The sequence below is a fragment of the Bison bison genome, unplaced genomic scaffold (genome assembly GCF_000754665.1).
Source record: "Bison bison bison isolate TAMUID 2011002044 unplaced genomic scaffold, Bison_UMD1.0 scf7180017864471, whole genome shotgun sequence".
Classification (NCBI taxonomy): Eukaryota; Metazoa; Chordata; class Mammalia; order Artiodactyla; family Bovidae; genus Bison; species Bison bison.
The window spans coordinates 18,283,940-18,296,763 of record NW_011495032.1 but is presented as its reverse complement, the minus strand read 5'-3'; positions in this window follow the sequence as shown (position 1 = coordinate 18,296,763).

The window sequence follows — 12,824 nt, the reverse complement described above, 5'->3', positions numbered from 1 at the left end:
CCAAAGAATAGCAAGGAGAGATAAGAAAACCTTCCTGAGTGATCAAGCAAAGAAATAAAGGAAAACAATAGAATGGGAAACACTAGAGATCTCTTCAAGAAAATCAGAGATACCAAGGGAACATTTCATGCAAAGATGGGCACCATAAAGGAAAGAAATGATATGGACCTAACAGAAGCAGAAGATACTAAGAAGAGGTGGCAAGAAAACAGAACTGTACAAAAAGATCTTCATGACCCAGATAATCACAATGGTACGATCACTCACCTAGAGCCAGACATCCTGGAATGCGAAGTCAAGTGGGCCTTAGGAAGCATCATTATGAAGAAAGCTAGTGGAGGTGATGGAATTCCAGTTGAGCTATTTCAAATCCTAAAAGATGATGCTGTGAAAGTGCTGCCCTCAACATGCCAGCAAATCTGGAAAACAGCAGTGGCCACAGGACTGGAAAAGGTCAGTTTTCATTCCAATCCCAAAGAAAGGCAATCCCAAAGAATGGCAATGCCAAAGAATGCTCAGACTACCACACAATTGCACTCATCTCGCATGCTAGTAAAGTATTGCTCAAAATTCTCCAAGCCAGGCCTCAATAATACTTGAACTGTGAACTTCCAGATGTTCAAGCTAGATTTATGAAAGACAGAGGAACCAGAGATCAGATTGCCAACATCCACTGGATCATTGAAAAAGCAAGAGAGTTCCAGAAAAACATCTACTTCTTCTTTATTGACTGTGCCAAAGCCTTTGACCGTGTGGATCACAACAAACTGTGGAAAATTCTGAAAGACATGGGAATACCAGGCCACCTGACCTGCCTCCTGAGAAATGTGTATGCAGATCAAGAGGCAGCAGTTAGAACCGGACATGGAACAACAGACTGGTTCCAAACTGGGAAAGGAGTACATCAATGCTGTATATTGTCACCCTGCTTATTTAACTTCTATGCAGAGTACATCATGAGAAACGCTGGACTGGATGAAGCACAAGCTGGAATCAGGATTGCTGGGAGAAATATCAATAACTTCAGATATGCAGATGACACCACCCTTATGGCAGAATGTGAAGAAGAACTAAAGAGCCTCTTGATGAAAGTGAAAGAGAAGAGTGTTTTAAAAAGCTGGCTTAAAACTCAACATTCAGAGAACTAAGATCATGGCATCTGGTCCCATCACTTCATGGGAAATAGATGGGGAAACAGTAGAAACAGTGACAGACTTTATTATTTTGGGCTCCAAAGTCAGTGCAGATGGGGACTGCAGCCATGAAATTAAAAGACCCTTGCTACTTGGAAGGAAAGTTATGACCAACCTAGACAGCATATTAAAAAGCAGAGACATTACTTTGCCAACAAACGTCTGTCTAGTCAAGGCTATGGTTTTTCCAGTAGTCATGTGTGGATGTAAGAGTTGGACCGTGAAGAAAGCTGAGGGCCGAAGAATTGATGCTTTTGAACTTTGGTGTTGGAGAAGACTCTTGAGAGTCCCTTGGATTGCAAGGAGATCCAACCATTACATCCTAAAGGAAATCAATCCTGAACATTCATTGGAAGGAGTGTTGCTGAAGCTGAAACTCCAATACTTTGGCCACCTGATATAAAGAAATGACTCATTTGAAAAGACCCTGATGCTGAGAAAGATTGAAGGTAGGAGGAGAAGGGGACGACAGAGAATGAGATGGTTGGATGGCATCACCGACTCAGTGGACATGAGTTTGAGTGAACTCTGGGTGTTGGTGATGGACAGGGAGGCCTGGAGTGCTGCAGTCCATGGGGTCACAAAGCGTCAGACATGAGTGAGAGACTGAATTGAAAAAAAATTTTTATTGCTGGGACCACCTTAGTGTTTTGGCAGCGAAGACCCCATGCTTCCAACGCAGGTGCTCTGGCTTCAATACCTAGTCAGAGAATTAGTTCCCACCTACTTCAACTAAAGTTCCTCTGTGCCATAAATAAATAAATATATATTTAAAAGAAATTCTTTATTGCTTAAAAATGCTAACCATCATCTGAGCTTTCAGCAAGCCATACTCCTTTTGCTGGTGGAGAGTCTTGCCTTGATATTGCTTGCTGGTGATAGATCCATGTGGTAGTTGCTGAAAATTCAGCTAGCTGTGGGAATTTCTTAAAATAAGACAACAACGAAGTATGCCACATTGATTAACTTTCTTTCATGAATGGTTTCCCTGTAGCATTCACTACTGTTTGATAGCATTTTACCTACAGTAGAACTTCTTTCAAAATTGGAGTTAATCTAGGCACTGAGGAGCCTCACGATGAAAGTGAAAGAGGAGAGTGGAAAAGTTGGCTTAAAACTCAACATTCAAAAAAAAAAAAAAAAGATCATGGCGTCCAGTCCCATCACTTCATGCATATAGATGGGGAAACAATGGAAACAGTGACAGATCTTATTTTCTTGGGCTCCAAAATCACTGCAGATGGTGACTGCAGCCATGAAAATAAAAGACCCTTGCTCTTTGGAAGAAAAGCTATGGCCAACCTAGACAGCATATTAAAAAGCAGACATTACTTTGCTAACAAAGGTCTGTCTAGTCAAAGCCATGGTTTTTCCAGTAGTCATGTATGCATGTGAGAATTGGACCATAAAGAAAGTTGAGCCCTGAAGAATTGATGTTTTTGGACTGTGGTGTTGGAGAAGACTCTTGAGAGTCCCTTGGACTGCAAGGAGATTCAACCAGTCAATCCTCAAGGAAATCTGTCCTGAATATTCACTGGAAGGACTGATGCTGAAGCTGAAGCTCCAATACTCTGGCCACCTGATGGGAAGAAGTGACCCATTTTAAAAGACCCTGATGCTGGGAAAGATTGAAGGCAGGAGTAGAATGGGATGACAGAGGATTAGATGCTTGGATGGTATTACCAACTCGATGGACGTGAGTTTGAGCAGGCTCCAGGAGTTGGTGATGGACAGGAAGCCTGGTGTGTTGTAGTCCATGGTGTTGCAAAGAGTCAGACACTATTGAGCGACTAAACTGAACTGAACCCTGTCACTGTTTTATTAAATAAGTTTTTGTAATATTCTAAACCTTCTCTTGCCTATTTAACAATTTTCACAGCTTCTTCAACTAGAAGTAGGTTTCATCTCAAGAAACTACTTTCTGCTCATCCATAGAATCAACTCCTCATATATTCAAGTTTGATTATTAGATTTCAGCAATTCAGTTTCATTTTCAGTCTCCACGTCTAATTCTAGTTCTTTTGCTATTTTCTGCCACATGTGCAGTTCCCTCCACCATTGAAGTCTTAAAAGATTAATTAATTAATTTTTTGGTTGCACTGGATCTTTGCTGCTGAATGAGAAATTTCTCTAGTTGTGGCAAACGGGGGCTACTCTTTGTTGAGGTGCACAGGCTTCCTGTTGCGGTGGCTTCTCCTGTTGTGGAGCATAGGCTCAAGGGCGTGTAGGCTTCAGTAGTCGAAGCATGTGAGCTCAGTAGTCATGGCTCCTGGGAACTAGAGCATGGGCTCAGTAGTTGTGGCACACCGGCTTAGCTGCTCCACAGCATGTGGAATCTTCCCAAACCAGGGACCAAACCCATGTTGTCTGAATTGGCAGGCAGATTCTTATACACTGTACCACCAGGGAAGTCCTGCCACTGCAGTCTTGAACACCTCAAAGTCATCCATGAGGGTTATGATTCTAATCTAAAGTTCATTCACTTTTTCCAAACTCCTGTTAATTGTTGATGTTTTGACCTATTCTCTTGAAACACAAATGTTCTTTATAGCATCTATTGATAGAATGGTGAATCATTTCCAGAAGATGTCCAATTTATTTTGCTCAGATCCATCAGAAGAATCACTATCTATTTGAGCTATAGCCTTATGAAATGTGTTTCATAAAGAAGACTTGAAAATCAAAAGTACTCCTTGATTCATGGGCAGCAGAATGGATGTTGCAATAGCAGGCATAAGACAACATTAGTCTTCAATACATCTCCATCAGAGTTCTTGGGTGACCAGGTGCATTATGTATGAACAATACTTTTTCATGAATTTATCATATTTACTTATTCATTTACCAGTTATTTTTCACAATTTTTGATTAGGAACTGATTAAAAAAATTTTTGATTGAAGTATAGTTGATTTATAATATCATATAAGTTTCAAGTATGTGGCACAGCAGTTCAGTTACATATATATATTTTTTTTCTAGATTCTTTTCCTTCATAGTTTATTGCATAATATTAAGCATAGTTCCTTATGCTATAGAATAGATCCTTGTTGGTTATCTTTTATACAGTCATGTGTATATGTTAATTCCAGCCTCCTAATTTATCCCTCCCATGGCCCCCCTTTTCCCTTTGGTAACTTTAAGTTTGCTTTCAATGTGCAGTAATAGTTTGAAATGAATCTTTTTTTCTTGAGCAGTAGGTCTCAAAAGTGGTCTTAAAATATTCAATAAACCATGCTGTAAACAGGTGCGGTGTCATCTAGGCTTTGTTGCTCCATTTATAGAGCATAGGCAGAGTAGATTTAGCATAATTCTTAATGGCCCTAGGATTTTCAGAATGGTAAATGAGCATTAATTAGCTTCAACTTCAACTCACCAGCTGCATTAGTCCTTAACAAGAGAGTGAGCCTGTCTTCAGAAGCTTTGAAGTCAGACAATGACTTCTCCTGTCTGGCTATAAGAGTTTTAAATCTTCTTCCATGGAAAAATCTTGTTTAGTGGGGCCTCCTTGTTAATTATCTGAGCTAGATCTTCTGGATAATTTGCTGTGGCTTCTGCATTAGCACTTGCTGCTTCACCTTGCACTTTTATGTTATGGAGAAGGCTTCTTTCCTTAAACCTGTCAACCAATCTCTGCTGATTCAAGCTTTTATTCTTTAGCTTCCTCATCTCTCCCAGCCTTTATAGAAGTAAAGACAGTAAGGGCCTTCCTCTGGATTAGGCTATGGCATAAGGGAATGTTGTGGCTGGTTTGATCTCCTGTCCAAATCACTAAGGCTTTCTCTACATCAGTAATAAGGCTATTTTGCTTTCTAACCATTTGTGTGTTCACTGGAGTAGAATTTTTAATTTCCTTCAAGAACTTTTCTTTTGCATTCACAACTTAGCTGTTTGGTCCAAGAAGCCTGTCTTTTGGCCTATTTCAGCTTTTGACATGCCTTCCTCACTAAGCTTGATTATTTCTAGCTTTCGATTTAAAGTGAGAGACATGTGACTCTTTCTTTCATGTGAACACTAAGAGGTCATTAAATTGGCATAATTTCACTACTGTTGTGTCTTAGGGAATAGGGAGGCCCAAGGAAAAAGAGATAGATAAGGAAATGGCTGGTCCTATGATCCGTTGCCTGAAAGTTAGAGGGCCAGAAGAACCAGCCAGTGGTGTAGCCCTAAGAACCATAAAAACCAATGATGTAAGCCCTGGTCCAAGTCTGAAAGTCTGAGAAAGAGGAGTATAGATGCCTGAGGGCAGGAGAAGAGGAAGTGTCAGCTCAAGCAAAGAGCGAGTTCACTTTTGTTCTGCTTTTTGTTCTATTTGAGCTGTCAATTGCCGGGGTCCAGCCCCGGCTGATCCAGGGTATTCGAAGCGGGGACTGCGTCGGCGAGGATCAGGATACAATAGCTTCAATTAGATATTAATTAGAGATATAAAGAGTAATAGAATGAGGATAGCTCAGCAGGAAAATTCAGTGGAGAAAAGAGGCTGAGTAGCTTGGTTTATGCGGGAAACCAATAAAACCTCAAGACAAGAAGCTTACACCACTTACGTAGGCCGCAGGCTTCCTTCCATTCTCCCGAAGGAGAGGAGACACTGAGGCCTCCCCGGTCAGATCTTAGAAGCCCAGGCATAATTAGTAAGCATGGCAGGCTCCGCACTCCAGATGGAAACTCAGCCAGAGTTTGAGAGAGAGAGAGACATGGGGAGACCAGTCTTTTGAGGAACTGATCCCAATTCTTTATTTTCCATGGTCTACTTTTATACACTGAGATGTTATACAAAAGTCATGCGGGGACAGCAGTCCTGACTTTTATTAAAGTCAGGTGCTTCATACAAATGTATACAGAGGTCTTAGGGGTGTTACATCATCTTCTGGCCAGGGGGGCCTGCTGACAATTTATGACCCTCTCCTTGTGACAGCGGTCAGTCAACCAGAACACTTATTTCTCCAGGGGTGATTATTCTTAAAACAGATGCCACCTTCTGAAGGTACCAGATAAAGTTACATTCCTATAGAGTGAGGGTGTAGTGGGTTTTAATTAAGTAAAGAATTCACTTAGCCTAAGGTCCAACGTGATTAATATCAAAGGTTAATACTTATTTCTTCTATATATTCATTAATGTGTATAAGGGCAGGGGATGTGGAGACTTAGCAGTAAGCATTGGCTCAACAAATGAAAAACCCTTCACCAATACAATTTCTAATCAGCCCACTATACTTATACTAATAGTTTTCTAACTTCTCTAAAGAACCTGTTTTAGAAGGTTTAAAGCATCTCGTGCCTCTCATGGTTGGGAGGCTGTGAGCAATCACATGCGGCCGGACAAGCCTGTCAGGCAGGCTAGAGAACCTTCAGAGGAGTTTGTAGGTTGAAACACTCCTATCACGCCCAGGAATTATTATTAACTGGAGCTCTAAGTTAACTCCTTCTCCAAAAGAGGTGGTGGGGGACAGCCCCCTGTAAAGTCAGAGGTGTAGGTGAGAGTACAAAGTAGTAAAGTAGACAGGCTCTGGTTATGGGGGTAGATGCTCGAGGATTTCCAGGGGGACTCCTGAGTCTCCATCCCGCCTTTGCATATGTCGAGCCTCCTTCCTCATGACCTTTGCCATGGGCGGAGTGCCTCCCGCCAGCTCCCCGCAGTCAATGGATTGAATGATGTCTACCTGTATTGGTGAGGGTATTCTTCTGAGTCAAATGCTGCTGTCTTCAAGAAACACTCAAAGACACACCAAGAAATAGCATTTTGCCATCTGTCCAGGCATCCCTTAGCCCAGGTGAGTTAACACATAAAATTAACCATTATATCTTGTTTGATAGGAGTGTTGAGTGTGTGTGGAGGAAGTGTGATAAACAAGTCTAGAACAGGAAGGCAGAGCCATATCCCTAAGGTTCTGAACGTCTCAGCCTTGCAAAGAGAAGCCATTAGGATCAGTTAGGAGATTACTGAAGTAGTTTAGGTGGGAAATAACAAGGAACTTGAATTAAGGCTTTTGAAGTGAAATTAGAATGGAATGGTTGAGAGGGGGAGATTGCAAATATAGAATTGATACAACTCCAAACAGTGACTAGTTGCCTACACAATACCCATTTCCATTAACTTCCTTATAACAGGCTTCAACTGTGGGAGGAATGGTTTCAGTATTTTTATTTAAAAATTGATATTTCCTTGCCTTCCTTGTAGATAGTGGTATCCAGAAAAAGTTGAGTGGTGTTCCAGGAAAACTTTTCAAAAAGAAAGTAACACAGTGGGCATTCATAGTTGTCATTTACTGTCCCTACCCATCTTTTCTGCTCAGAATATGGACACTGTATTTGGGGTTTGACTAGCCATTTTAGACTATGGTCAAGACAAAAGCCATATGCAAGGACAACTTAGCAGAAAGACTGGGGGAAATCCTGGCTCCTTGAGGACATATCAGTTTAGGTATATGTAAGTACATATTTCACACAGTAAAGTGAGTGCACTTTCAAGTATTTACTTAGGTAAATATAATTTTTTTAAATTACTGGTTAAAATCATTGTGGGGGTGAAAGGAAGTATTATTTTGGTCTCTGATTCTTGTAGTTGAATGCAATTCTAAGTGATACGGTGACTAGGAGAATGAGAAAGATGAAGTAAATTAACTATATTTCATACATGGGTGACTAGAAAAATAACAGTGCCATTAGGAAAGAAGAATTAATAATTTTAACAAAAGGTTATTAATTTAGCCAGTGGAAAGTGAAAGTGTTAGTCACTCAATCATGTTTGACTCTTTGGTACCCCATGGAACGCAGCCTACCAGGCTCCTCTGTCCATGGAATTCTCCAGGCAAGAATATTGGAGTGGGTTGCATTTTCTTCTCCAGGTGATCTTCCCAACCCAAGGATGAAACCTGGGTTTCCTGCACTGCAGGCAGATTCTTTACCATCTAAGCCACCAGGGAAGCCAACTATTAACTAAATATTTATTTTGCTCCTACCATGTGCCAGACATATTCTACAGATTCAGAATTGAGTGATGAGTACAATGGATAATATGTCTGGTCTCATGTTAATAGAGACAACAATGAACAACAGCAAGAACAATAACAGAACCAGTAGGAAAGATTTGATTGTAATAAGCACTAGACAAAGACTTAACACAGAGTGATATTAAATAGTTATCAGATGGCTCTTATAATAGGGTACTCAGGGATAATGTTGAATTGATGGATTTATGGGCCAAATCAGTAAAAACTTTAGAAATGTGAATTTAGAGATTGGGAGAGGGGTTGGGCTAAATATTTAGTTTGGGGAGTTTTCAATATAGATGACAGTGGAAACAAAGTAGAGAAGAGTGAATAAAGAAGCTTTACAGTATGTAAAAATGGAGAAAGATTCATCCAAGGTTATTAGAGGAATCTGAGAAATGCTGTATTCTGTCTCAACACATGTATAAGATGTTTTAGAAAAGGGAGACATTTATGCTGCAAATTCAAGGAAAGAATCCTGATTTTGGCAAGTTTGCAGTCATCAATCATTAGTGACATTTGAAGAGCTGTTTAAAAAATAAACATGTGGTAAAAAATGAAGAAAGCAAATGTGGGCCAGTCTAAACTCACTCTTCTCCCCTTCCAACACACACAGGCGTGGGTGATGAATAAGTAGGCATGGTTCCATTTTAAATGCTAGCACTGCTCATAACACAGCTCTTCATTTGACAGTGTTTAACTATTTCATTTAAACACCAACACAGGCATCTTACAGTGGCCTACAGCATTCCCTGAGTTCATTTGATTCCAGCAGCTCATATGATAATTGCTGAGAGAAAATAGCAGTTTGAGTCACTCAGTTGTGTAAGAGCAGTATGTTTTATGACTTTTTCATCTCATAAAACAAGGCTAAATTCTCCTTACAGTTGGAAAAAGTTTTAGACTGGAGTAAGCCTGACCTGAGGCTCCAAGTTTATGGGTCCAATTTACTCCTGTAAATTCATGGGACAACTCTATGTGAATTCTCCCACAGGGTGTAAAATCTTAGTTTGGTCAGGTATTCATGTTTTTTCAGGTAATTAAACAATTATTTCCAAGTGGATTAAAAATTTTAGAAGCTTTGAAAAATGTTAGTAAAAATAGAGCTCTGCTGTATTTACACTGAGTCTTTATCCTAGTTGTTCAAAGAGTGTTTATCAGTTGATGATTTGGCAAATGTTAGCATTTCTTCTTTGTAGGCAGAGAAATTATGTGATGCATTTGAAGTGATACTGAAAGACTAAAGTAGGAGATTCTGGACCAGAGCTTTAAACTAATTCCATTCTCCATTAATACTGTTTCTCTTTTTCATCTCTCCCATACAAATAAATCTATGTAAGTATTTGAAAACATAGTATTAATTAGATAATATTTTAAAAGTGGTGGTTAAATTCTTAATTATTTTTGAAAGTGCTGTTTGAGAGTGGTGATTGTTGCTATGGGTTACCAGTTTATTCTGTAACCAGCCAATTACTGACAAATTCACCAGGTTTCTTAAAACTCTACCAGTTTAAACATATAATCTATGTAGAAATAGTATTTTTGTAATATAGATTCAACTTGGAAACAAGTTCCCATTTTCCCCTTTTAAGAAGTCTTGTGCATGTGTATCTATGTATCTATCTACCATCTATTGAAATGTTGCAGTTTCCACTAAGAGACTATATCCCCAGGTGAAAACATAAAGGAGAAAATGCATCTCTTTCAACTGTCTAACTAATTCAGTGTCAGGCTCTACATAATTGAAGCTTCTCAGATCTTGTGCAGTGTGAAATTCCCTTAACACAGGAGTCATGCACCCCTGTCTTGTTAACTCGTCAGATTTAATAGATGTGAATTGCTGACTGGTTGTGTGAAATGATACTACTGTCCTATTATCAGTAGAGAACAATGTCCACACCTTTATCAAATATTTAACTGTGAATAAAGAGTTTATGGACACAAACAAGAGTGATTGTTCGCATCTAAGGAACAATATCATGATCTTGGGCTCCTTGGCAGGAACTCAAATCTCATAAGCTAATACCCACAACTTAAACTGGTAGAGGAAGGGAAGTTTTAGGTAAGAGAAGCAGAATGGCTAAAAGAGGAGCTGGAGTGAAGGTGATAGTGGGGGACAGACTTCAGTCACTCTTCCCCCTAACTCCAGCTGCACACTCAGAGATGAAAATGTGTAAAAACAAAACTAAAATGACATAACCGTGGTCAAGATAAGACGTGCCCAGGTGCAGGACAACAACAGAATGAAAATATTGAGAGGCGCTAAAGCTGGGGGCCCGCCAGGGTTTGTGTTTTTTGGATACAGGAAGAATGAAACAGCACATAAGGTAGTCTACTAGGCCCAGGAGAATCAACTGAAACTAGAGGCCTGATGGTTCTCTCTTAGGATGGCTATAAAGAGTTGCTAATGACAGTTGCTACAGGGCTAGGCTAAACCAGATGCTTGGCTAGGAAGGCAGGAGGAGACAGATTAAGGAATGATCTGAGCAAGCTGTGCATTTATTTTCACCCCGGGGCAGGAGCTCTAAGCCTTTGATGAAAGTTTCTGAGCTGGTTTCCCTGGAAGATTGTGCAGATGACCCCCAAACTGCTAGGTTGGGAAACTATAAGTAAATTTGAGAGAGGGAGAATATTTATCTCTAAAAATAAGCCGGCAAATCAAAAGTGCAGAACACATCAAGCCTCTAAATTGAACACAACTTGAACAGAGGATTAATAAATTGGAATATTGTACTGATGAATTTACCCAGAACACCATAGAGAAAAAAAGACTTGAAGGTATGAAAATATGTCTAAGAGCTTTGGAAGAGAATGGATACATGTATATGTATGGCTGAGTTCCTTTGCTGTCCACCTGAAACTATGAAAACATTGTTAATCAGCTATACACCAATATAAAATAAGATTTTTTTAAAAAGTATAGCTAAGAGCAAGGGAGATCAGACTGTTAAGCTCTAATTTATGCCTCATAGTTATCTAGAAGAATTTTTAAAAACAAGATTTTAATGATTTGCAATGAATAGAATAAGTTTAAAAATTATACTTAGAAATGTAAAGTAAAAGCGAAAATAACTTACAAGTGGAAAATATTGAAACCTACATGGAGCAAAAAGACAGGTTACTTCCAAAGGCATGGTAATCAAATAGACACTAGACTTCAGTTAGTAATAGATGTAAGACAAAAGAGATCAAAGCATTATTTAAACTTCAAGGTAAAAGAAGTCACTTTTTAGAAAAAAGAGTGTGTTATCTTATCAGTCACAGATTTTTTGGAAAGAACTAGTAAAGGATTGATTCAGTAAGGATAGAAGTAAACCCAGAAAGATGGGATCAGAAAGAAAATGGAGAGAGAAAGTATAATTTGGACTGCTTTTTCTGGTCCTAAGAACTTATCTGTTTATAAAAGATCAGAATTATGCTACACAAGTGCATTTCCTTTGGGGTTACTCTTCAGCTGAATTCAATTACAAATTTGCTATCAAAGAAAGAAAGCGCCCCATTATCTGCTAATTCAGAATGACTTTCAGAAAACTCATAGAGCCTGAAGTAAATCCTCTTCCAACCTGATTAACTTTCTAGTCTTGCCATTAATTGGGAGATCCATTTAAAAGCAGCTTGTTCATCAATTTTTGCTGATATTGTCTGCCAAGACTATATATATGGAGAATGTTGAGATTAACATAGAAATAACTCTGAAAAATTGTCTAATTCAGTTCAATCATGTTGACCTCTAGTTTACAGCTCTCAAAATTAAAAATAAGTAGAATTGGTATGAAAGTAGAAACGCATACATGTCGCACACAGAGGATGAAACGGTGTGCTGAGGGCTATGACAGGAATGAGCTGATGGATATTTCAAGCCAGAAGACATCTGCCAAGAAAGAGAGGGGGACAAGCTATTGATTCAGAGTCTAGATAGGTCTAGTTACAGATCATAAAACTAGTGTTAGGAGAGTGGAAAAAAGACATTGGCTCCAGGCAATGTGGTGTTTAGAAATCAAACAGCTTTCAGAGAATCAAGTTTCAGGATTAAAAGAGCATCTGTTGAGCACCTCCTATAGTCTGCTACCTGTGTTAGGTGCTGAGGAATTCAGAAATAATGTAAAATAAAAGCCACGGTCTCCAGAGGAAATCAGTTTAGGAGGAAGATAGACATATATGGATAATTTCACAAGGCATGCTAAAAGAGTGATTGAGAAAGGTGCTAAGAAAGTGAGAGAAAGGAGAATTTAATTTTAATTCAGGTAATTGGAAAGTGTTTTAGAAGAGACTGGTTTAACTTGAATATTGAAGGATGGGTAAGAATTTTATATCAGACAATGGGGACGGGCATTCTAGGCAAAGATACAAAGGTACGAAGCCTGGGAAAAATAAAGCTTAAGATCCAGATAAAAGTATTCCCAGCTGGGTCTTCTATTTACTCCTTCCAGGACAAGAACTCATCTCTGTTGGGTAAAAGCCTAGATAGGTACATCTGAACAGAGAAGGAAGTAAAATGATAAGGAGAAAGACAACTCAAAAGAAAAGAGGCAAGTAGATATACACATACATATATATATACACATATAGATATATAGAGTAAAGTCCGATGCTGTAAAGAACAATATTGCATAGAAACCTGGAATGTTAGGTCCATGAATCAAG